A 26,718-nucleotide genomic window follows, 5' to 3' on the forward strand; every position below is an offset into this window, starting at 1 on the left:
TGGAGCACAGCCGGGACGTGTCGGCATTAGTGGTGTGCCACAAAACTCAGGTGCAGAGGGTCACCCACCTTGACCCCCTGAGGCTGCTGCCACACATAGTGCACAGGTGCACCAGAGATGCTGCCAGTAGCGACGAGCTACTCGATCTCGCTCTAGCCAACATCAGCGCACCTACACAGTTAGGATTTGGCGGCTGTGGAACATGTTCACGGTGGCCACGCCCCAAGTGCAGGACATGTCCACACACCAGGTGAAGCTGGCAGCCCACAGCTGGCATAGCACGCACCTGTCCCCACTGGCGCTTTAAATTTTAGTCTTATATTAATATGTTACATTATTCTGTATTATTATCTTTATGTTAATTATGTATACTGTTATTCCCTGTGCTTGTTTTTATCAACCTCCATGTTCTATTTCTGGCAACTAAAAGCTGTCTTGTGGCATACTTTACCGGGGAGACTCGGATTTAGTTATTAATTTCACTGATAACTCCTCTATATCTATATATATAGTCTATAAAGTACTTTTTGAGAAGAGAAAAAAAAGAGACGTCTTTTTAAAGGAGAATAAATAGGATAACTGCAACATTATGATGAGCGTCCCGGGTGCGAGGATGTGTCAAGTGTTGGGTGGCACGTCTCGTGGGGTGGGGGTGAGGGTAGGCTTATATCTCGATAGCTTGGATGAAATGTGTCTGTAATAATTCTAGTGAAAAGTGCCACAGAGTGCAACACTGCGAGGGAGGCTGACTGTTGTACTAAGGGGAGTATTGCAGTCAACAACTTATTTCAGTTCCCTTATATTAACGTGTCTATGAGTCTTCAATACCAGATTCGTTTCAAGGTGAGAAGAACAATATGTGAAATAAATCAAGAACGTAAAATAACTAAAGCTGTCACTTCCGATGTGACATGGAACTGTCCTCTTACCAGTATCGTGAGAGTTAGGCGGTACTGCCGCCACACAGCCATTACGTGAACCCACATTGCCTATCCAAGATTTATTTCTAATTACACTGTTACTGTATTCAGTCTCTCAGTCTTCGCCGGAATGTTGCATCTCTTTCTGTCTTTTATTGCTACTTTTACGCTGACTACTCTTCTGATATTGAAAACTGCTTCTTCTCCCCCATTCTGCGGCCTCGCCGCACCAGAGTTTTTTTTTACAAAAAATTAAAAGACAAACAACTAATCCATTAGTGAAAGACTTACCTCGATTAAGGCGAGGCCTCAGGTAAGCAGCTCCTTCGAAACCATGTGGAAAGATTAAAATTACTTATATTTTCAAGGAAAAAGATATACAAGTTAATTAAAATAAAGATGGCCAACTAAATTTTTGAAAGTTATTTTGCAAGGATGGAAAAACCATCAAAGAAAAGACTTTATTTAATTTCAGTAAGTTTCCGGGAATTCCTCAACACTATGAAAAAATAAAGAAAAGATGTAATCATGTAAGGAAAAATACAACTAATCACATACCAGAAAAAAGAAAATGAAGAAAAATCTAACCAAATCACAAACACCTCATTAAAAAAAAAATTATATATATATATATATATATATATATATATATATATATATATATATATATATATATATATATATATATATATATATATATATATATATATATATATATAACATGGAATGAAAAGAGGAGATAAAATAACATTTCTGAAGAAACAGTTGTCACGTAATGTCAATGAGTTGGTTGCCTGAATCGCAGTCACAATCTTCGTATCTACCTGAAACCATAAAATGCAATGAAAAAAAAAAAATAAATAAATAAAAATCCACCCGAAAGATTATGAAACAGAAAATTATATTTCCCTTTTATCATTTGGTTTTGCACATAGTTCCACCTTGTAAGAAAACCAGAGCAAACATTAGTGTGAAGAAGAAACATCTAAAAAAAAAAAAAAATTACCATACCAACATTCATCACATTATTGCTATTTATCTGTTATATACATATTTATCTATTTGTTATTTTCTTCGCGACACTGGGGATCGCGCCCAACATAGTATGGCAGCCTCAACAATGTGAATGGCGCAATTCACCCAGATCACCGCTTACGATAACCCGTACCGAATACCGTGGATGCGAGGGACGCGTCATCTTCAGCGCACAACATTGCGACGAACTGTTATTCCATACATGCCTGCTTTCCTTCATGGAGGCTTATCTATCTATGACCCTAAATGGATGACTGCTAGGTTAAAACATTATATAGGGCGAAAGAGAAGTACGTATAAGAGATTAAGGGCAGGTGACGAAGTTTTAAGGCCACAATATAATGAATTAATTAGAGCAGTCAGGAGGTTAACGAGGAAAGCTAAGGGCAATTGTGAATTAAAGGTAGCTAGCCAGGCGAAGACGGACACCAAGGGATTTTATCAGGTATAAAGGACGAAGAATAAGGATACTATAGGTCCATTAAAGGCAGCAAATGGGGAGCTGGTTAGTTCTGGGGATGATATTAGTAAAATTCTGAATGAGTATTTTTTAACTGTCTTCACCCAGGAAAACATGCAGGATATGCCAAATAGTGAACAGATGTTTAGAGCTGATGAGAATGAGAAGCTGACAGATATTACCATAACTAAGGAAATAATGGAAAAGGAGATAGATAGGCTAAAAACGTCCAGGACACCAGGACCAGATGACATATATCCCAGAGTACTTAAGGAATGCAAAGAGGTTATTAGTGAGTCGTTAGTTTCTGTCTTTAGAAAATCACTTGAGTCAGGTGAGGTACCAGTAATGTGGAGGCAGGCTAATGTAGTACCCATCTTTAAGAGAGAAAATAAAACTTTAGCGTCTAATTATAGACATTTCAGCTTAACATAAGTTGTAGGTAAAATACTGGAGTCAATAATAGCGAGGAACATTAGGGAACATTTAGACAAACATAACTTGATAAATCAGTCACAGCATGGCTTCACGAAGGGGAAGCCTTGCCTGACAAGCTTGTTAAGATTTAACAATAAAGTGTACGAGGCAGTAGATAATGGTGACAGTTATGATATCTTATATCTGGATTTTAGAAAAGCATTTGACAAGGTACCCTATGAAAGGCTCCTGAGAAAGGTTAGGTCTTGGCTTAGCGACAGGCGACAAAGAGTTATAATAATAACTATTTGTCGCCTGTCGCTAAGCCAAGACCTTATCCAGCCAAACACCTTCCTATCTATCCCGTGTGCCCTAACCTTTCTCAGGAGCCTTTCATAGGGTACCTTGTCAAATGCTTTTCTAAATCCGATTGGGGTTATGTAATTACTGGGGTGCCACAAGGATCAGTATTAGGGCCATTGTTATTTCTAATATATATCAATGACTTGGATAGTGGAATTAGTAGTGATGTTAGTAAATTTGCGGATGACACAAAGATAGGTAGATTAATTAGGTCAGAACTGGATGCCACCGCCTTGCAGGCAGATTCAGATAGGATGAATGAATGGACGGACAGATGGCAAATGCAATTTTATATCAACAACAGCAAAGTACTTAGCGTAGGTAGAGGAAACCCACACAGTAGGTACACATTAAATAACGAAACTTTGGAAGGTACAGGGTACGAGAAAGATTTAGGAGTTATAGTTAGCTCTGAACTGATGAAGGGGATGAGGAGTATTCCTTACGAGGCGAGATTGAAGCTGTTAAATCTACATTCTTTAGAGAGACGCACGTTAAGTGGGGATCTGATTGAAGTCTTTAACTAGTATAAGGGTTATAACAAGGGGGATGTAAGCAAAATTCTTAGAATCAGCAACCAGGATAGAACAAGAAATAACGGGTTCAAGCTTGAAAAATTTAGGTTTAGGAAGGAGATAGGAAGAAATTGGTTCTCAAATGGAGTGGTAGATGAGTGGACTCAGTAATCATGTTGTTAGTGTTAGAACATTAGGGAGCTTTAAGAAAAGATTAGACGGGTTTATGGATGGCGGTAATAGATGGAAATAGGTAGGTATATTTCATACAGGGACCGCCACGTGTAAGCCTGGTCACTTCTTGCAGTTTCCCTTATCTCTTATGTTCTTATGTTATCTCCTTCAGATTTCTCCTAATTTACACCCCATTCAACTCTGCGGAACGATTTCATATCAATAACTGTATGTAAACATTTCAGTTCCATCGCATCTACCTCCTCTCTAAAACTGCCGGTCAAAGCCTCACTTCTTTCTACTCCTTAAGCTGTCCTGTGGGACTTTATTGCTTCCACTGATCCTGATTCAATAATATTCGCATATAAATAAATAAACCAATAAATCACTGTTATCTCTTTTATTTTCTAACTTTTCAGAACTATACCTTAGCATTTCTTAGAACGTCATCTGGATTTGCCGAATTTATTTACTTTAAATTTCCTGATATCACGTAACACCGTTATCTGCTGCATCAGTGTAGTATCATCGTCATACGGAAAGGTAAAAATTAACTCAAACTTGATTTTCTCTCGCTACTTAGTGCCATATCCCTTCCCCCATCTCCCGAACCATGCATGTGGATATTACTATAATGAGGATGTCACACACCCTTGCCATCGTCCTGCCCTTATTGAGAAAGTGTATATATTTCCGATATGCATTCCCACTCTTAGATAAGCTTTACTAACTGCGCAGTCTATTTTTCCTCCTCTTTCATTACCCTGAAAAATACATCCACCGACTTGTCGCATCTGCAGGACCGACTACACACATTTCCTTTCATAATTTTAGTGTGTTCTTCCTCCAAATTTATAAATTCTATATTCTAAATTTCCGTAGATTTTTGTAACGAAATTCCTTACCTTCCAACCTGTAACAAACAAATCGTCTTTCCATTTAAAGACCACCATGTTAGTTCCCAGCTAGCTGCACATTCCCTTCCTTCTTACATAGTGAGTGAATGATTATTATTTTTTTTTTGTATTTTCTTATTATTCATTTACTTATTTATTTATTTTTTTTTCGTCACTAACAATTAAGAACGTCATCTTGCCCCCACCGCTTAACTTAAGTTACTCTTTCCTTAAATAGCCCCGGTATTTATTTATAAAGCAGTACAAGTATTTTTCTATAGGTTGAGCAGTATCGTTATTCTTTGAGACTTTCACAATAATATGCTTTCATATATTTGATCACTGACTTATACATTTTCTTCAACAGTTGGGAGTGTCATTCTTCTCCCAGCATACACTAAATAACAGACTGTCACTACCTGTCTTGTGTCTCACAACACAAGGGGGCAGTCACAGCCTGCCCTCTAAAGACAACTCGTCCTCGTCCTCGTCTGGGGAGGGGAACACTGATGCCCCCAGCTCGGATTGCTCTTCTGGAATTGACCCTGTTTTATTTAATTTTATTTATTTTTTTTTTATGTTGGAGGGACACCGGCCAAGGGCAACAAAAATCCAATGAAAAAAAAAAAAGCCCACTGAGATGCCGGTCCCCGAACAGAGTCCGAAGCGAAAGTAAAAAACTGAAGGATAAGTGTCTTGAAACCTCCCTCTTGAAGGAATTCACGTCATAGGAAGATGGAATTACAGAAGCAGGCAGGGAGTTCCAGAGTTTACCAGAGAAAGGGATGAATGCATTAGACAAGTGGACAGAACAAGGGTGAGAGAAAGAAGAAAGTCTTTTGCAGCGAGGCCGCGGGAGGAGGGGAAGCAAGCACTTAGCAGGATCAGAAGAGCAGTTAGCATTAAAGTAGCGGTAGAAGATGCTAGAGATGCAACATTGCGGCGATGAGAAAGAGCCTGAAGACAGTCAGTTAGGAGGAGAGGAGTTGATGAGACGAAAAGCTTTTTATTCCACCCGGTCTAAAAGAGCGGTACGAGTGGAACCTCCTACACATGTGAAGCATACTCCATACATGGATGGATAAGGCCCTTGTACAGAGCTAGCAGTTAGGGTGTGAGAAAAACTGGCGGAGACGTCTCAGAAGGCCTAACTTAATAAAAGCTGTTTTAGCTAGAGATGAGATGTGAAGTTTCCAGTTTAGATTATAAAAAAAAGGACAGACCTAGGGTGTTCAGTGTAGAGGAGGGGGACAGTTGAATGTCATTGAAAAAGAGGGGATAGTTGGAGAAATTGAGTTTTTCAAGTATTGAACAATACCAAGTTTGCTCTGCCCCAATCAGAAATTTTAGAGAGAACAGAAGTCAACCTTTCTGTGGCTCCCCTGTGTGAACTGTTTACTTCCTGAAGGGTTGGACGTCTTTGAAAAGACGTGGAAGAGTGCAGGGGGGGGTATACCATCAGCGTAGGAGTGGATAGGACAAGAAGTTTGGTTTAGAAGATCATTGATGAATAATTCACTTTGCAACAAAATTTCACTTTTGTGTTCCAATTATTTCCATCTAAACAAAATACAAAAAAGTTATTTTGATCCTAAAACTTTGCACTTGTGGTTTGAACAAAGAACTTACATTTTGCCTTATTTCATTATAGTATGGGTTACTATTGGTTTTCATGTCAGGTAACGACCTTTGGAAAATCTCAATTGCTTATCTAATTGCTTTTAAAATGTTCCAAATAAGTTAAAAACAATGAAAGAAGAATATAAAGTGTTCTAAAGACTTTTAATCTTAAGATAATTTCTGAACTGACCAGATCTAGCAAGATATTTCTCATATTTAGAAAAATTTCCTTACAATTCAGAAATCTCCTCATATCTTCTAGAATGTTCTTCCAGACACTTTTATAAATTTCTAGAACATTTTAGAATATTCTATTCAATGTAAACATTTCTAGAATATTCTAGAACTTTCTGGAATACAGTAGAAATATGTAAAACTATCAAGATCTTTTTTTCTTAAAGAATTTTCTAAAATGATACAGAATATCTTAAAGTAGGTTCAAGAATATTCTAGAAAGATTGAGAACATTCTGGAACACATTCTAGAAAGACTAAGAATGTTCTAGAGTACTGCTTGACAATATAAAAGTAGTGGTCTGCAAACTGCCAATCAGTTTTGCTTTGGCTGCCTGAGAAGACACATCACAAGAGGTGAAATGGCATCCACAGGCTGCAAGCATCCTCTAGATGCATTGTGCTTCATATGTGGTCAATTCATCAAGACAACAGCAAAGAAGTTCTCTGTGACAGCATTTGGAAAAATATGATGAAATTTAGCTATTTTGGGGCAAAAAATCATTCTAAAGGCCACAAAAGCAACGTTTGATACGAATAATGAACATTTTCTATTGTTTTGAAAAGAAAAGAGTTCGAAAATGGCAGTTGCTTGTCAAAGAATAAAATCGTGTTACATAGTGTTACAATAGCAAGAGAGTGGGTGAAAGGACAGAACCATGAGGAACACCATTGCTAATAGATTTAGGAGAAGAACAGTGACCCTCTACCACTGTAGCAATAGAACGGTCAGAAAAAAAAACAACTTGAGATGAAGCTACAGAGAGGATAGAAGCCGTGTGAGGGTAGTTTGAAAATCAAAGCTTTGTGCTAAACTCTATCTAAAGCTTTTTTTTATGTCTAAGGCAACAGCTAAAGTTTCACCAAAATCTCTAAAAGAGGATGATCAAGACTCATTAAGGAAACCCAGAAGATCACAAGTAGAGCGGCCTTGACGGAACCCATACTGGCGGTCAGACAGAAAGTTGTGAAATGATAGATGTTTAAAAATCTTCCTGTTGAAAATAGATTCAAAAACTTTAGATAGGCAGGTAATTAAAGCAATAGGGCGGCAGTTTGAGAGATTAGAACGGTCACCCTTTTTAGGAACAGGCTGAATATAGGGAAACTTTCAGCAAGAAGGAAAGGTAAATGTTGATAGACAGAGTTGAAACAGTATGACTAGACAAGATGCAAGCACGGAGGCACAATTCCAAAGAACAATAGGAGCGACTCCATCAGGTCCATAAGCCTTCCAAGGATTTAGGCCAGCGAGGGCACAAAAAACATCATTGCGAAGAATTTTAATAAGCAGCATGAAGTAGTCAGAGGGTGGAGGAGAGGGAGATAGAAGCCCTGATTCGTCCAAGGAAGAGTTCTTAGCAAAGGTTTGAGCGGAGAGTTGAGATATAGAGATAGATGTGATAGCAGTAGTGCCATCTGGTTGAAATAAAGGAGGGTAAGAAGAAGAAGAAGCAAAGTTATTGGAGATATTTTTGGCTGGATGCCAGAAGTCACGAGGGGAGTTAGATCTTGAAAGATTTTGACATTTCCTATTAATGAAGACCTAGCTGGAGAACAGACTTGGCATGGCTCAGCGCAGAAATATAAAGCGCATGAGATTTTTGTGATGGAAGGTTCATGTACCTTTTGTTGGCCATCCCTCTATCATGTATAGCACAAGAATAGTCTGTGTTAAAGCAAGGTTTGGAAGGTTTAGGTCGAGAAAAAGAGTGAGAAATGTACACCTCCTTGCTAGACACTATCACCTCTAATATGCATTGAGCACTCTGAGACAGGTCTCTGACACGAAAGCAGTAGTCATTCCAAGGAAATTTAGCAAAATACCTCTTCAGGTCCCCCCATCTAGCAGAGGCAAAACCACAGAGGTACCTCTGCTCGGGGGGATCCTGAGGAGGGATTGGAGCGATAGGACAAGAAACAGATGTGAGATTTCGATCAGAGGAGCCCAACGAAGAAGAGAGTGTAACAGCATATGCAGAAGGATTAGAGGTCAGGAAAAGGTTAAGAATGTTGGGTGTATCTCCAAGATGGTGTACAAGTAGGGTGTGGTGTTTTGACACCCCTCTCAACTTTTTTCTTCATTAACTTCTACAACATTCTTATTTTCAATCTGTAGAACACCATCTCTCCTCTAGTAAACATCATCATTTCCTCACCGAGACACAGGTGTCTCAGGAAATTGAGAGTAGCGGCTTCTCTGTTCCCTCCTACTTTATCTATCCTCATTTCCAATCCAAAGTTGGATGTTGCGTTTATGTGCAATGACTTAACCTGCTCTCATGCCCACGCTCTTGAATCTTCCGAGTTTTCCACCATCTGGCTACTACTACAGAGTCACTCTCAAACTAAATTTGTCTGTGCTATACACTTCTCACATAATTCCTTTGACTATAAGATAATCTTTGACTTCCAAAGTGGAGCACATACGAAGTCTCTTCCCTTTTACAGAGATCTCCATTCTTGGAGTCTTTAATGTTCGCCACCAGCTTTGGCTTTTCTCTCCTTTCACTAACGATTCTGGTGAACTAGACTTCAACTTTGCTATCCTCCGCGACTTAGAGCAATTGGTGCAACACCCTATTCATATTCCTGACCGTCTTGGAGATACGAACAATATCCTTGACCTTTTCCTAACCTGTAATGCTTCTGCTTATGCTGTCACCCTATCTTTTCCATTGGGTTTCTCCGATCACAACCTCAAATCTGTATCTTGTCCTATCGCTCCAATTCCTCATCAGGATCCCCCACAGCGGAGGTGTCTCTGCCATTTTGTTCTACTAAATGGGGGGACCTGAGGAGGTACTATGCTGATTTTCCATGGAATGACTACTGCTCCCATGTCAGAGACCTGTCTATGTTTGCTGAGGGTATAACAGAAGTAATAGTTTCTGGCATGGAGGTGTATATTCTTCACTTTTCTCGCCCTAAACATTCTAAACCTTGGTTTAACACAGCCTATTCTCGCCTTCCAACATCTGAATCTCATGCTCTTTATATTTCTGCCTGGCATCATGTCAAGACTTCTCCAACTAGCCAAAAATTTCTTCTAAACCTCATCTTCTTTTCCTCATTGAAACTCAGGTGTCTGAGGCAACTGACAGTAGCCCTTTTTCTGTTCCCTCCTACTTTCTCTATCCTCATTAACGATCCAAAGCTGGATGTTGCGTTTATGTGCGCAATGAATTAACCTGCTCTCGTTCCCACGCTCTTGGATCTTCCGAGTTTTCCACCATCTGGCTACGACTACAGAGTCACTCTCAAACTAAATTTATCTGTGCTGTATACCTCTCACCTAACTCCTCTGACTATAAGAAATTCTTTGACTACTTAACTTCCAAAGTGGAGCACATTCTGACCCTCATCCCTTTTGCAGAGATATCCATTCTTGGAGACTTCAATGTTCACCACCAGCTTTGGCTTTCCTCTCCCTTCACTGAACATCCTGGTGAACTAGCCTTCAACTTTGCTATCCTTCACAACCTAGAGCAATTGGTGCAATACCCTACTCGTATTCCTGACCGTCTTGGAGATATGCCCAACATTCTTGACCTTTTCCTGACCTCTAATCCTTATGCTTATGCTGTCACCCTTTCTTCTCCGTTGGGCTCCTCCGATCACAATCTCATATCTGTATCTTGTCCTATCACTCCAATCCCTCCTCAGGATTCTCCTAAGCGAAGGTGCCTCTGGCGTTTTGCCTCTGCTAGTTGGGGGGACCTGAGGAGGTATTTTGCTGATTTTCCTTGGAATGACCACTGCTTCCGTGTCAGAGACCTGTCTTTGTGTGCTGAGGGCATAACAGAGGTGATAGTGTCTGGCATGGAGGCGTACATTCCTCACTCTTTTTCTCAACCTAAACCTTCGAAACCATGCTTTAAAACAGCTTGTTCTCGTGCTATATATGATAGAGAAGTGGCCCACAAAAGGTACGTAAGCCTTCCATCACCAGAATCTCATGCACTTTATATTTCTGCCCGGAACCATGCCAAGTCTGTTCTCCAACTAGCCAAAAACTCTTTCATTAACAGAAAATGTCAAAACCTCTCAAGATCTAACTCCCATCGTGACTTCTGGCATCTAGCCAAAAATATCTCCAATAACTTTACTTCTTCTTCCTTCCCTCCTTTATTTCAACCAGATGGCACCACTGCTATCACATCTATTTCTAAAGCTGAACTCTTCGCTCAAACCATTGTTAAAAACTGTACCTTAGACGATTCTGGGCTTGTTCCACCCTCTGACTACTTCATACTACCTATTAAAATTCTTCACAATGATGTTTCTCATGCCCTTGCTGGCCTAATCCTCGGAAGGCTTATGGACCTGATGAGGTCCCTCCTATTGTTCTCCGAAACTGTGCCTCCGTGCTTGCACCTTGCCTAGTCAAGCTCTTTCAGCTCTGTCTGTCAACATCTACCTTTCCTTCTTGCTGGAAGTTTGCCTACATTCAGCCTGTTCCTAAAAAGGGTGACCGTTCTAATCCCTCAAACTACCGTCCTATTGCTTTAATTTCCAGCCTATCCAAAGTTTTTGAATCTATCCTCAACAGGAAGATTCTTAAACATCTATCACTTCACAACCTTCTATCTGATCGCCAGAATGGGTTCCATCAAGGCTGCTCTACTGGTGATCTTTTGGCTTTCCTTACTGAGTCTTGATCATCCTCTTTTAGAGATTTTGGTGAAACTTTTCCTGTTGCCTTGGTCATAGCAAAAACTTTTGATAGAGTCTGGCACAAAGCTTTGATTTCCAAACTACCCTCCTACGGTTTCTATCCTTCTTTCTGTAACTTCATCTCAAGTTTCCTTTCTGACCATTTTATTGCTGCTGTGTCAGACGGTCACTGTTCTTCTCCTAAAAATATTAACAGTGGTGTTCCTCAGGGTTCTGTCCTGTCACCCACTCTCTTCTTATTATTCATTAATGAACTTCTAAACCAAACTTCTTGTCCTATGCACTCCTACGCTGATGATACCACCCTGCACTTTCCATATCTTTTCATAGACGTCCAACCCTTCAGGAGGTAAACATATCACGCAGGGAAGCCACAGAACGCCTGACTTCTGATATTGCTAAAACTTCTGATTGGGGCAGAGCAAACTTGGTATTGTTCAATGCCTCAAAAACTCAATTCCTCCATCTATCAACTTGACACAACCTTCCAGACAACTATCCCCTCTTCTTCAATGACACTCAACTGTCCCCTTCTTCTACACTGAACATCCTCGGTCGGTCCTTTACTTATAATCTGAACTGGAAACTTCACATCTCATCTCTAGCTAAAACAGCTTCTATGAAGTTAGGTGTTCTGAGACGTCTCCGCCAGTATTTCTCACCCCCCCAGCTGCTAACTCTGTACAAGGGCCTTATCCGTCCATGTATGGAGTATGCTTCACATGTCTGGGGGGGTTCCACTCATACTGCTCTTCTAGACAGGGTGGAATCAAAAGCTTTTCGTCTCATCAACTCCTCTCTTCTAACTGACTGTCTTCAGCCTCTCTCTCACCGTCGCAATGTTGCATATCTAGCTGTCTTCTACCGCTATTTTCATGCTAACTGCTCTTCTGATCTTGCTAACTGCATGCCTCCCCTCCACCCACAGCCTCGCTGCACAAGACTTTCTTCTTTCTCTCACCCCTATTCTGTCCACCTCTCTAACGCAAGAGTTAACCAGTATTCTCAATCATTCATTCCTTTCTCTGGTAAATTCTGGAACTCCCTGCATGCTTCTGTATTTCCACCTTACTATGACTTGAATACCTTCAAGAGGAAGGTTTCAAGACACTTATCCATCAATTTTTTACTACTGCTTTGACCCTCTTATGGGACTGGCATTTCAGTGGGAACTTTTTTTTATTGGATTTTTGTTGACCTTGGCCAGTGTCCTTCCTACATATTTAAAAAAAAAAAGAAAATGTCAAAATCTTTCAAAATCTAACTCCTCTCGTGATTTTCGGCACCTAGCCAAGAAAAATCTCCAATAACTTTACTTCTTCGTCTTTCTCTCCTTCATTTCAACCTGATGGCACCATTGACATCTCATCTATCTCTAAAGCTGAAATCTTCGCCCAAACTTTTACTAAAAATTCCACCTTGGATGATTCAGGGCTTGTGCCTCCCTCTCCCCCACCCTCCGACTACTTCATGCTACCCATTAAAACTCTTCTCGGTGATGTTGTCTATGCCCTCGCTGGCCTTAGCCCACAAAGGGTGACCGCTCTAATCTCTCAAACTACCGTCCTATCGGTTTAATTTCCTGCCTCTCTAAAGTTTTTGAATTTAGCCTCAACAAGAAGATTCTTAAACATCTATCACTTCACAACCTTCTATCTGATCGTCAGTATGAGTTCCGTCAAGGCTGCTCTACAAGTGGTCTCGCTTTCCTTTCCGAGTCTTGGTCATCGTATTTCAGGCATTCTGGTGAAACTTTGGCTGTTGCCTTAGACATATCAAAAGCTTTTCATAGAGTCTGGCACACAGCTTTGATTTCCACACTACCATCCTATGGCTTCTATCCTTCTCTCTGTAACTACATCTCAAGTTTCCGTCTGACCGTTCTATTGCTGTTGTGGTAGACGGTCAATGTTGTTCTCTAAAGTCTATTAACAATGGTGTTCCATTAAGAGTGGTGTTCCTAATTTCCTGCCTCTCTAAAGTTTTTTTAATTTAGCCTCAACAAGAAGATTCTTAAACATCTATCACTTCACAACCTTCTGTCTGTTCGTCGGCATGAGTTCCGTCAAGGCTGCTCTACAAGTGATCTCGCTTTCCTTTCCGAGTCTTGGTCATCGTATTTCAGGCATTCTGGTGAAACTTTAGCTGTTGCCTTAGACATATCAAAAGCTTTTCATAGAGTCTGGCACACAGCTTTGATTTCCACACTATCATCCTATGGCTTCTATCCTTCTCTCTGTAACTGCATCTCAAGTTTCCGTCTGACCGCTCTGTTGCTGCTGTGGTAGACGGTCAATGTTGTTCTCTAAAGTCTATTAACAGTGGTGTTCCTCAAGGTTTTGTCCTGTCAAGGTTTTGTCCTGTCTTCCTATTATTCATCAATCTTCTAAACCAAACTTCTTGTCCTATCCACTTCTACGCTGATGATACCACCTTGCACTTTTCCACATCTTTTCGTAGACGTCCAACGTTTCAGGTTGTTGTTCTCTAAAGTCTATTAACAGTGGTGTTCCTCAGGGTTTTGTCCTGTCACCCACTCTCTTCCTATTATTCATTAACAATCTTCTAAACCAAACTTCTTGCCCTATCTACTTCTACGCTGATGATACCACCCTGCACTTTTCTGCATCTTTTCGTAGACGTCCAACGTTTCAGGAAGTAAACAGCTCACAGGGAAGCCACAGAATGCCTGACTTCTGATCTCTCAAAAATTTCTGATTGGGACTGAGCAAACATAGTAATATTCAGTGCCTTAAAAATTCAATTCCTCCCCCTCTTCTTCAATGACACTCAACTGTCCACTTTTTCTAGACTGAACATCCTCGGTCAGCCCTTTACTTATAATCTAAACATCTCATCTCTTGCTGAAACAGCTTCTATGAAGTTAGGCGTTCTGAGTCGTCTTCGCCAGTTTTTTCTCACTTCCGAAGCAGCTAACTCTGTATAGGGGGCCTTATCCGTCCATGTATGGAGTACGAGTATGCTTCACATTGGGGAGTTCCACGCATACCGTGCTTTTAGACAGGGTGGAATCAAAAGATTTTCGTCTCATCAACTCCTTTCTTCTAAATGACTGTTTTTAGCCATTTTCTCATCGCCGCATGTTGCATCTCTTGCTATCTTCTATCCCTATTTTTACGCTAACTGCTCTTTTGATCTTGCTAACTGCATGCCTCCCCTCCTCTCGCGGCCTCGCTGCACAAGACTTTCTTCTTTCTCTTATTCCTATCCCGTCCACCTCTCTAATGCAAGAATTAACCAGTGTTCTCAGTCATTTAACCCTTTCTCTGGTAAACTCTGAACTCCCTGCCTTCTTTTGTATTTCCTCCTTCTTGTGAACATCGTAGACTCTTTCAAAAGGGAGGTTTCAAGACACTTATCCTACATTAAATGATTTTTCTATTTGGAATTCTCTATGGGACTTATCATTAAGTGGGCCTTTTCTTATGCATTTTTTTTGTTGCCCTTGGTCAGTGGCCTTCTTGCATTAAAAAAAAAAAAATCTTTGAGCTGTTCCGTCAACAGATTGACAAAGGTGACTGTCAACAGAGAATCACCAATGAGCACTGGTTTCCTTGTGCAAGAGTTCCTCAAACTTCATGCTCTTACTCCACCTACTTTTCATTGCATCCATGCTGCCCTAACACCTCTCCCTTTGTACCCAGATCAGCCCTCTTTCAAAAGTGTTTCTCGTTTTCGATACTTTTCTCTCTCTCTCTCTCTCTCTCTCTCTCTCTCTCTCTCTCTCTCTCTCTCTCTCTCTCTCTCTCTCTCTCTCTCTCTCTCTAAACTGTTCGATCACTCTACTACTGACTTCCACATCTTCCGGCTTTCCTTTCTCGAACAGCACACTTATCACAAAGAAGCGATTCTTGAAATGCTTTCCATTCTTACTCCACATCTTTCTTCCCAGCATCTGCCACCGCATTTCATTCCCTGCACTTGTCTCTTTTCAAGTTGCAGACTGCCCTGCCAAGACGCCCTGAGCCAGTGTGTGTGTTGTGTGATGAGTCTCCTAATTCATTCAAAGATGCCTCTGTCTTGCGTTGAATTCATACTGACTGCTGTTCCTGCTGCTGTTGTACTGGTGCTTTTGATGATGATGGTAATGATGATGATGTTAATGGTGATGATGATGATGATGATGATGATGATAACAATAATGATGATGATAATAATAATAATAATAATAATAATAATAATAATAATAATAATAATAATAATACTGGTAATAACAACAGCAGCAATAACAACAACAACAACAACAACAGCAACATTCACACATTTATCAACTTTTTTTTTTTTTTTTAAAGGAGTATGACTGCTCACATCAGGATACAGGGCCAGCCAGTCAAACAGACAGACAGACTTGAACACACAAGCAGGCAGACTGATGGTAGTAATGCTGAGGATGGGCAAGCAGAGACAAACATAATAAGGAAGGAAAGAGAGAGAGAGAGAGAGAGAGAGAGAGAGAGAGAGAGAGAGAGAGAGAGAGAGAGAGAGAGAGAGAGAGAGATTACGAAATAATTATACATAACTCAGTGCACGCCTCAGATCCTCAGTAACACGCCTCCTCATGGGCGCCAACGCATCACAAGCAACACAACCGTGGCCCAAGTAGAGGCTACACAACTTTATTACGAATCTAGTGAAAGAGTCTCAAAATTAGGTGTACTCTGAGATCTTAGAATTCGCATACACTCGAAATCAGCGCATCATCAAAGGCGTCCACATTAATTTAGGTGAAAACGCGATAACTGAAAATGGTGTACGTGTGTGTGTGTGTGTGTGTGTGTGTGTGTGTGTGTGTGTGTGTGTGTGTGTGTGTGTGTGTGTGTGTGTGTGTGTGTGTGTATTTGCATCAGAGTGGATTTTCATGCACGAAAGGCGTTTTTGATCTTAAGCACGTAAAAGAGGCAATAAAAAAAAGAATGAAAGAAAGAAAGCACGAAATTCAACACAAAGAGAACGAGGAAATAAAGTAAAAGCTCCACACCGCAGTCAAGAAGGAAGAGAGCGAGACAAAGGAAGCAAAAAATACCGACAAGAAAAGGGAGGCGAGTGAGAGAAGAGAAAGGACGGACAAAAGTGTTAGAGAGAGAGAGAGAGAGAGAGAGAGAGAGAGAGAGAGAGAGAGAGAGAGAGAGAGAGAGAGAGAGAGAGAGAGAGAGAGAACTGCCGGAAAAAAAAAATAAATAATATTGAAATTTTCAACAACTGATGTTCTTGTGAAACAAATGGGAAAACTATCAGATATTTCCAGAAAATATGTAAATTAGAAATAAGATGAGCTAAAGTTGATAATTACAACATAATGAGAATGGACGCAGAAAAGAAAGAAGAAAGGAAGAAAAGAAGAAAAGAAGGAAGGAAAGAACCGAGGAATTATAGCCTGAGAAAATCCTTTGCTCTAAAATTGGGCTTCTCAGACATTTTTAAAGACGCCATTTGGTATCATTCTTCTCATTATGTGTTTGTCAATATGTCTTGTGGAGCATGTTCGTAAAAGATTCTTCAGATAACTGGTCAAGCGAGGCGTTACTGTGTGTTTTGTAATGATTTCTGACCGAAAGTTTCGAATATCTATGGTTGTCTGCAATCCTTCAACAAGAAAAAAAAAATATATACGATATGATCCCTACAGACTACAACAATGGGTCGCTTCAGGGAAGTAAAAAAAAAAAGTAAATAAATAAAATAAAGTAGAATGAGGACACGGAATATGAGGAAACAGGGAGGAAGAGGAGGAGGAGGAGGAGGAGGAGGAGGAGGAGGAGACGGTGGTGGTGGTAGAAGAGGAGACCCCATGTGAACATAGTAAGCAACCCCATATGAACATGGGAGAGGCTGCATAAGAAGAGTGAGCTTCTTAAAAGAGCTGGTTATATAATACAGGGTTATGTATAAAAGGAAACAAAGCAAAAACACCCTTAACTTTGGTGTTGAATACTTGTGGATTTTCAGCATTTAAAATCTACCAGGAAAAACTGTTCCGTTATTAATTTACAGTTTGAGTAAAGCTTCTGAATCAGGAATCAGGGATGCTAACCAGGGGGAAAAATGGCCCTGTCACAAAGCATTCCCCAAATGAAATAAAAAAATGAGGGATGGCCAGTTTAGTTATTGGGGTATCTTGATAATCTCTTTTGAGACACTGTGTCGTAGGAAGGGAGAAAAGAGAAACTTTACCGGTAAAAGGGATAAAGAGTAAGAATATCAATTAGCGCTCGCATTAGGAGGATGGACAGAATAAGAGAGATGAAAAGTATGCAGGGATGCTGTGGGAAGGAATAAGACATGTAGTTAGCAAGCTCAAAACAACATTAACCGTGGAAATGACGATACAAGATATAAGACAATAATTTAAAATAAAAGTACTTCGGTAAATACCACAACATTGAATAATGAATAGTTTCATTGCAAACGTGCTAGAGATAACTTTTTCACTTAAATATATTTCTCACGTAAACATAAACGTTGTTGAACATATGACAGCAAAGTGATTAAACCCTCACTCACAAACAGGCATAAAACTGGGCACGTTATGTGCAAGTTAACCGACAGTACATGGTCAACTGGGATTACAATAAAAAAAAAAAAAATTCATTCAAGTATAATCAAAATTTTTGATAATACTGACACATTTTTACCACGTAACATGCAAGGAAAAAAAAAAAAGCAGGGACGAAGCAACCAACACCCAATAGGGCTGTCCACACTTGTGCAGAGACCACTACCTGTAGGATGTGGTCGGTGCGGTATCAGGTAACTGCGCCACCCACAGTACATCTAAACACGACAACCAAATAAACGGATATAACTTGTTAGATTTAGAGTACTGTCTTAAGTTTTTTCTCTCACATGTCAGCCTTGTAGTGTCAAAAACAACCCCATTTTGGTATGAGGTGCTAGAGCGATAGGATAGGATACGGAAGCAAGATGTTGATCGGAGGAGCCCATCGTAGAAGGCAGTTTATCAAAATAGGCCGAAGGTTCGGAGACTGGAAATAGGTCGAGAATAATGGGTGCGTTTTCAGGGCGGTCAGGGCTGCAGAAGGGTATTGCAACAATTATTCTTGGTCTTAAGAAACAGCGAAGCTGAAGACACGTTCAGTAGACTGGTCAGTTAAAGGTGATAGTCAAATTGTAAGTGAACACGGGTCTCCAAACACGGAGATATCACCAAAAGGTGTGGTTTTGTTGAATGTAGATTCTTAATGAAAGTCCATGGGCATGGGCCGGAAAATAATGAAGGAAAGCTGGAGGCAGCACAAGAGACATCAGAAGAGTAAAGCCAGTGTGTAAGAGATGGCGGCCCGTCAGCTTCTGATTCTGCTGGGCACGGTTGCCAGCTAGTATTATGTGACAATGCAAAATGGATGGGTGCCGCCTTACAATAACATTGAGGATACATAAATGAGAAATGCATAGAGCATATGCAGACATAAATAAAGAAACATTGCCTGTGTTCACTCATATATCCACAAAAGGGAGAAATGTTTAAAAATTACAAGACGTGATGGGAAACAACCGTCAAAACAGACCAAATGTAAATATGTTCATTTTCTGCAAGAACACTAAAAAATAGCCTGAAGTCTCATATGTCATTATATTCTCGTCTTTCCCGTGATCCCGAAGGAGGACTACACAAATTCGTAAACAGATAAGCCAACACAGCCAAAGGAAATCCCTAGGCATTCGGGTTCTGGAATTTTCCCAGCAAAATATACTTTTTCTTATATTTATACGATAAATATTTAGTCTTCTCTTCCTTTATTAGCCTTATGTTTATAACGCAATCTAATAACAACATGAATGAAATTATGACAGCCAATTCTTTTAGTACAAGAACAGCCGATAATCTAACCAGCATTTTGTTAAACTTGATCTTGACTGGCTTGATGTCTCATCATCAGTTCTCAGAAAAAAAAAAAAAAAGCCAACATGCAAAAGTATCTCAGGTTATAATTTGGAGGATGTAACAAACGAACGCTTGCCTTGAGAGAGAGAGAGAGAGAGAGAGAGAGAGAGAGAGAGAGAGAGAGAGAGAGAGAGAGAGAGAGAGAGAGAGAGAGAGAGAGAGAGAGAGAGAGGAGGGGGGAGAGAGGGAGGCAGGGAGAAAAAGAACATATATAACATATAGAACATAATTCCTACCGCATCTTTCTAAATACTAATGAACACCACCTTCGCCACTTGGTTATCAAGGTTATTAATACACGTTACTTGTTAACTCATCACTTTCCAAGTATCATTTTTTTTAAATCATTTATTTGTTTTAATCAACTTAATTGGGGGCAAATCACTTTTAGTTTTAATTATCAATAATCCTTAAAATCTCCTAAGAAGTTCGTCACCTCTGCTCTGAGCTGGTCGGCCACACACTGACCGGCCAGCTCAGAACATGCGGACTCCGGAGATCTGGGACAAGTTCCACTCAGCTAGATTGATACACTCACTGGCTTCGGCACCGGATGGGCGAGGCATGCATATAATTCTTCTTAAGCAAGACTCAGGTAATGGATTAAAGTAAGGAAAAAAAGGCAATCTTCATGAAACCAATCAGAGGAGAAAGCAACACAGGTAACTCAGGATCAAACCTCGCCTACTTAAAAGATACATTGATTGAGGCGCGCGGGGCAACAACGACGTAACCGTGAAATTTGAGATTTCGTGTTTTTGCCTGTTCCGTGTGGTAGAAGGGTGTAAAAGTCTCGTGGTGATGTCGGCCAAGTCATATTCGACCATCTAAGCACCTGTACTAAGGCTCAAAGTCGAGCGTAGTGCGGAGAAAATTTCTCTGGACTAACATCTCGAAAGCGGTACAACAACGACGCAACCTGCTCCTCCCAGCCTCACGTGCGTATGGCCAATCAGCGGCACGGTTGCAGCCGCCCGGCGCGGGCGAGCCAATCACAGCACCGCTGCCATGTTTACCAGCGCCGTTGCCATGGTGACAACACACTCACCATGTGCTCATCCACTCTGCCCTTTAACACGCCCGAGCACAGACGCACGCTACCTTTCTCGTGACTCTTTACGCAACTATGGCTACTAGAGTGCAGACGAAAGTGTCACAGCATCTTGCTGTGGCCACCAGCCTTACGTAAGTTTTTTAAATCCCCAGTCAACCCGACTTAGTGGGTTGAAGGGGGATTTAAAGGGTTGGTAAATCCGCTAAGGGCATTGCCAGGATCAAACAGACGTATCCTGGTAATCAACTTAACTGTCTCAAGCCAGTGTAAAGGATGAGAGCCAAATATATTCATTGAATACAAAAAAAAAAAAAAATTCGTTTCTTCATAATGTTCTTGACATAGCGGCTTTCCATTAATACTTACCAGAATGCATGCACAAACATAAAATTATCAGCATTACACACTGTTAGTCATAGCAGGACGTCAAAGTTATGGTAGGAGTAATAACGTGCCGGTAATGAGTAAGTTTTATTTTTTACGCTCGGAAAAAAATTCATAAAAAATTTATTTATGTACCAATCTTCATGAAACTTTCACCTAATACTATGTGTAATAGGCTCTAACACATTATTAACAAATGAAAACAATATCGGGAAAAAAAATTATTACCTACGGTATACGCGTTAATTAACGCGTAAGTCATCCACCCAAAATCGTCACCTATCACTTCGAAACCTACATCCCCAAACAGAACTACCCAAGACCTTTCAAATGATGTATAATACTTACTTATTTAAGGGTATCCTATTGTGCGCAATCAGTGTTTAACTTTGAGCGCGTTTTTCTCGAAACTTCCATTTCTCGGTTACGTCGTTGTTGCGCCGCGCGCCTCATTAATGAACAACAATATTACATCTCTCTTCTTTTTTACTTACAATTGCAATATCCAGATCTCGCCAAATAAATATTCCTTTCAGCAAGTTAATGTAATGCAGTAAATAATACATGAATAGATAAATAGGCAAAACATGAACTATAAGTTAAGCATACATGTTTATACTTTTTACATGCTTCCTGAAGAAACATATACTATAAACTTGGTCTTTCTTTGCTAAGTTCTTATGTTACGCAGAAGTGAATTCAAGAACACTGCGCTTCTCAGTGTTCACATTTAGCATTATTAGCTACATAAGCTATATATTATCAAATACTGAAGAACTGTAACCACAACATAATCTTAAGTGTCCCGAAAATTTTTTCTGATACCTCCGCCATGTTCTTGCTGTTCATTGCGAAGTTGAGACTGGTAGAGGAAAAGCGCTGCTTGGTTGAAAGTTGATCACATTTTTTTTAGATTTCGTGATTTCGAGGGTTGAAAATTTTAGGTCGTTCATAGCAGAGGAGGCAGTAGAAAGGTTGTTTGTTGAATTTGAGTCAGATTACAGTCATTTTGATGAAGAAACGGACAGTGCGTTTCATATTGTTCACAGCGATTTGATATTGATTTACATGTACGAACACCGAAGAAAGGTTCTTTGAATGGAGCGTTATTACTTCATAGAAGAAATGGTTTCTCTATAGTTATAACGTTCCGTTATAATCGTGTGTTCGAACAGGTAAACTAAAACCCGCGATTCTGATACCAGCAGTGATGATGTTGGACGTTGGCGGAATGGGTGTGGTTGTCGAGGGCAGCATAGAGGAATGAAAAAAAAAAAAAAAAATAAAATAAATAAATAAATAATATATATATATATATATATATATATATATATATATATATATATATATATATATATATATATATATATATATATATATATATATATATATATATATATATATATATATATATATATATACATGTTTTTTATTTATTTATTTATTTTTTTAAGGTCTAAGATTTAAAGTGGTGAGTTATCCATTTTTTTTTTTTTTTTTTTTTTTTTTTAAGTTCGGACAAAATGCTGCATGATTGTTTAGCCGTCAAAATTGTATTTTAAATGTTATGGCCAGTTTTGTAAAAAAAAAACTCGGATTCCCAGAGAAGTGTAATTAAAGGAAAAATTTGGATGCTAAAGGGCTAGCAATGATAACGTAACCCTCCAGTGGCTGAAAATTGTAATGCTGAGAAAATAAGTGTTTTTGTTGTCCCGGATTAATTTTGTATTTGTATATGTATATTTATATGTCACCTTGCCTTCCTTTCTTCCTTTCTTCCTTCCTTTCTCTCTTCCTTCCTACTTCCTTTCCGTCTACTTGTCTGTTTCAACTTTTATGCGATCAAAGTTTAACAAAAAATTTCTACATTCGCTTAAAAACATTTACAACGCAAACATACTCATAATTCAACAATTTACTACTATTATTCCTTTAAACTCATACAACCAGTATTTTTTCATAACACAAATAAATACCTGACATAATCAGCCTATCTATCTATCTATCTATCTATCTATCTATCTATCTATCTATCTATATATATATATATATATATATATATATATATATATATATATATATATATATATATATATATATATATACGAGAGAACACGTTTCCTTTTTTTCCTGATGTTTTCCATTGATTGTGACAAAGGTTCATGGTTGTCTAAATGTAGTTTTGAAAGTAATATATATATATATATATATATATATATATATATATATATATATATATATATATATATATATATATATATATATATATATATATATATATATATATATATATATATTTTTTTTTTTTTATTTATTTATTATTTTCTTTTATACATCACTTATATCAGCAAAAAAAATATCTGTACTAACCTTTTACTGTGTTTTAGTTATACAGATGTAGAAATGGGAAATAAAATAATGAGTGATTAATCGAAAAAAACAACAGTTAGTGTTAACTCTTTGTGTTGATGATAATAATAGTGTCTTTAATTTGTGTGTTTATGTACGGCAGTTACAGTTATAATTACAGGCCTATAAAAAATATCCACAAACCAACTTTTTCGTAAAAATCTGTCATAAGTCACTTACAATATTATGTTTTTACTGCTCTGGGTGATTTTTTTTTTTTTTAAGTTCTTCAAATATGTACTTAAGAGATATCAAATCATGTTCTCAAAAAAAATTGTGTCAGAGATTTTGCTGATTTTGGCATGCACTCTCAAAAAGGTTGCCCATTCCTGGTCTAGGCCGCTTAGCTCTGCTAGTACTCGTGTAGTAAAGCACAGGCATATTTGCCTGACGTGTATATATATATATATATATATATATATATATATATATATATATATATATATATATATATATATATATATATATATATATATATATATATATATATATATATATATATATATATATATATATATATATATATATATATATATATATATGTATGTATGTATGTATGTAACACCAGATTATCGATAATAATAATTTAACAGCATTACAGCTAAAGAAATATTTTTAATGTAATCATGGAACAAACAAAGGGAATGATATTTAAAACTCAGTTTTCCCACAGACACCATAAATAATTACGCAGGTAGAACTTGGCAGACAGTTGTCATCCTGAGATTAGTTTCAGACTGAAATGAGTCATTCATCAAATATCGAAAATTTAGGAAGAAGGATTTTGAATAACCGAAAAGGTAACTCCTGTAATTTAAATGACAACGAGCAGAAGGGAAGATGAAATTAGATATGAGGGTGTGATGAATGAATTTTGGGTGAGGTACGGAGTGTTGAGAGTAACCCAGGTCAAGGTGGGATGGGTGATTTGATATTGGGACGAAGAGAGAATATAGTAAGGGAGGGGAGCGGAAAGGTAAGGTAAGGATAAATTAATGCTAATGAGTTCTAAAAATATTCCATTAATAAATTACATACAGACCAGATACAAAATATTCCTTACAGAGCGATAAGATCGAAGAAAATTATTCTAAATTGATGACTAGTACGTTAAAACGTTACATATGTCTAAAAAGAAATGCGTGTAAGGAATAAAGCGAACGACAAGAGGATTTAAGGGCCGAATATAATACGTCACCTGGAGCGTTAAAGAAATTAGTGAGAACAGCTCAGAACAACTAGGAAAATAAAGTATCTAGTCAGGCGAACCCCGATCCAAAAAGAATTTAGTATACAGAACGAAAAATAAAGAATCTGTCGGTCCACTGAAAGCACCTGATAGAGTTACTTCGGGAAAGGGATCAGTGAAGTTTAAAATGACTATTGTATAGCTGCTTTCACTCAGGAAAACGCGCCAGTAATATCTGACAGCGAAACGATTTATGGAAGAAGATATAGTGATGAACTGATAAATATTCCCACATTAAGTGATAGTGAAACAGGAGAAAGATATATCGCTGTGTTAGAAGAATATCAGGAAATAATTAGTGGACCATTGTTTCCGTAACTACAATGTGAAGTTAAACAACATAAATTATTTAAAACTCCATTGCCCTTCCCTCGATGGTTATACACTTGTTCATTGTTTTTTGTTTTTAGTTGGAAAAGGAAATAGATATTCTATGGGTGAGCCAGGATTCAACATGTTTCATTTATTATTTCAATCATGGTTTAATTTAACTAGATGGTTTATTTTCCTGCGTGAGATGGTTTATTCAAGGTTTCAGAATAAAGTTACGGCAGAAACGGAGGTTGCCCGGGATAGGGAAGGGAAACAGCTGGTAGTTTCCACGGAAGGCATAACACTCTGACCCACCTCAAGTTCCCTACCTTTTTGTTGCCTGAGTGTAAACTGGACTTTGCCAGAATCTTGAATCTTGAGGCTGGACCTCGTCAACAGAGCATTGAAAACCTGTGTTTGTGTACATCTGTATATACGTTACCGCAAGAATAAAGCGAATGTAGCTCCCATCTTTAACAACCTCAAATAAAATAAGCGAAAAGACATATGGATGGGAAACGCCATTTAGAATTCACAAATAAGAAGTACTACTTACGTTGGTAGAGAAAATCCACGTAAGTAGACAACAAAGAATGAAGCTCTGATAACATCTGAGGGTGAAAAAAAAAAAATTGAAGTTAAGGTTAGCTAGGTCTCAGTCTGATAAAATAATATAAAGCACACACCAAAGAGAAAATCGTTTATTAGTATTAATTGTTAGGAGTGTTCAAAATCCCGAAGTAATGTTAAATTACATCTGGCATTGGCCAGATTTCATGTGTACTGTGCTATACAATTCTGGACTCTGTTTTACAGAAAGGATATCGGTCTGTTAATCAGTGCAAAAGAGAATAACTAAAAAGACACAAAGGATGCGTAACATACCTAACGAAAGGAAATAAAAATACTAAAATTTCCATTCGTAAATGGATGAGTAAAAGTAAAGATCTGATAAAGTTATTCAAGTAGTAGAAGGTATATAACAAGGATGATGTAGATAAGATCCAGAAAAAGGACTAGAAGAGTTAGGTTAAAAGAAAAAAAATAGGAAGAAATTCATTATCTGAATCGTAGATGACTGAAATGGATTTGGTAGTCACGTTTCTAGTTTCAAATTATTAAGAAGTTTAGAAGGGAGATTAGATGAATTTACGGAAATAGGCAATATTAGGATATAGATAGCCGCACAGGGCGGCTTTTTTGTAGCTTGCTCATGAGCCTGTGTTCTCGCGCTCTTGTGTAACATACATTTTCGTATATTACTTTGACACACCGAACCCCTTATCCTCTGTATATTGTAGGCCATGCAAAACTCAGTGGCGGGTACAATTGAAGGAGCCAGCCAGCACTGGATGGGGGCGCGGCGACACCTGTGACAAGCTCTATGTCATGACAATGAGTGACTGGAACGTGGGATAGAGTCACCCGGCTTCAAGATCAGTTTGCGTGCATTATTTGTTGTTTTGACGGCATTTCACTAACGGTCGTAAGTTTCCACAACCTTCACACCTCAGTCGTATAAGAGACGCAGCATATGACAAGGTGACCATTGTCTTGCCGCTCTTGTTCGTATTTACATCTTTTCAGCCAATGGCTGATGAAAACCTTTTACATGAGTATTCAGTTTTCTCATTTTATGATGAACTGTGAACTGACAACAATTGCTTGGTAAATATGCACATTAATATCAAAATATATATAAGCAAGTGTTCCACGCATCGTACCATGTGTCATGCATAAACGCGCTGAAGAGAGAGAGAGAGAGAGAGAGAGAGAGAGAGAGAGAGAGAGAGAGAGAGAGAGAGAGAGAGAGAGAGAGAGAGAGAGAGAGAGAGAGAGAGAGAGAGAGAGAGAGAAGACGATCACGCACGCACACACACACACACACACACACACACACACACACACACACACACACACACACACACACACAAGCGGCTTAATCCCTGGCGGCGACTGCTGCTGCTGCGGAAGGGAAGGGAAGGAAACTTCGTCGAAGAAAATATGAAAAATAACTTTGGTGGCGACGGGAAGGAAATCTTGCAAGATCCTGCAGGGAGGACGAAGAACCGGAGG

The 26,718-nt window shown here is 38.8% G+C and overlaps 1 long non-coding RNA gene across 1 annotated transcript in view; it reads right to left on the bottom strand.

Moving 5' to 3' along the window:
* Positions 1 to 26,718, bottom strand: part of LOC135106686 (uncharacterized) — a 280,738-nt gene that overhangs the window by 121,728 nt on the left and 132,292 nt on the right. The window contains exon 3 of the long non-coding RNA XR_010271406.1: positions 25,199 to 25,253. This is a non-coding gene — a long non-coding RNA (uncharacterized LOC135106686). The remainder of the gene's footprint in view (positions 1 to 25,198; positions 25,254 to 26,718) is intronic.

The sequence above is a fragment of the Scylla paramamosain genome, chromosome 14 (assembly GCF_035594125.1).
Source record: "Scylla paramamosain isolate STU-SP2022 chromosome 14, ASM3559412v1, whole genome shotgun sequence".
NCBI lineage: Eukaryota > Metazoa > Arthropoda > Malacostraca > Decapoda > Portunidae > Scylla > Scylla paramamosain.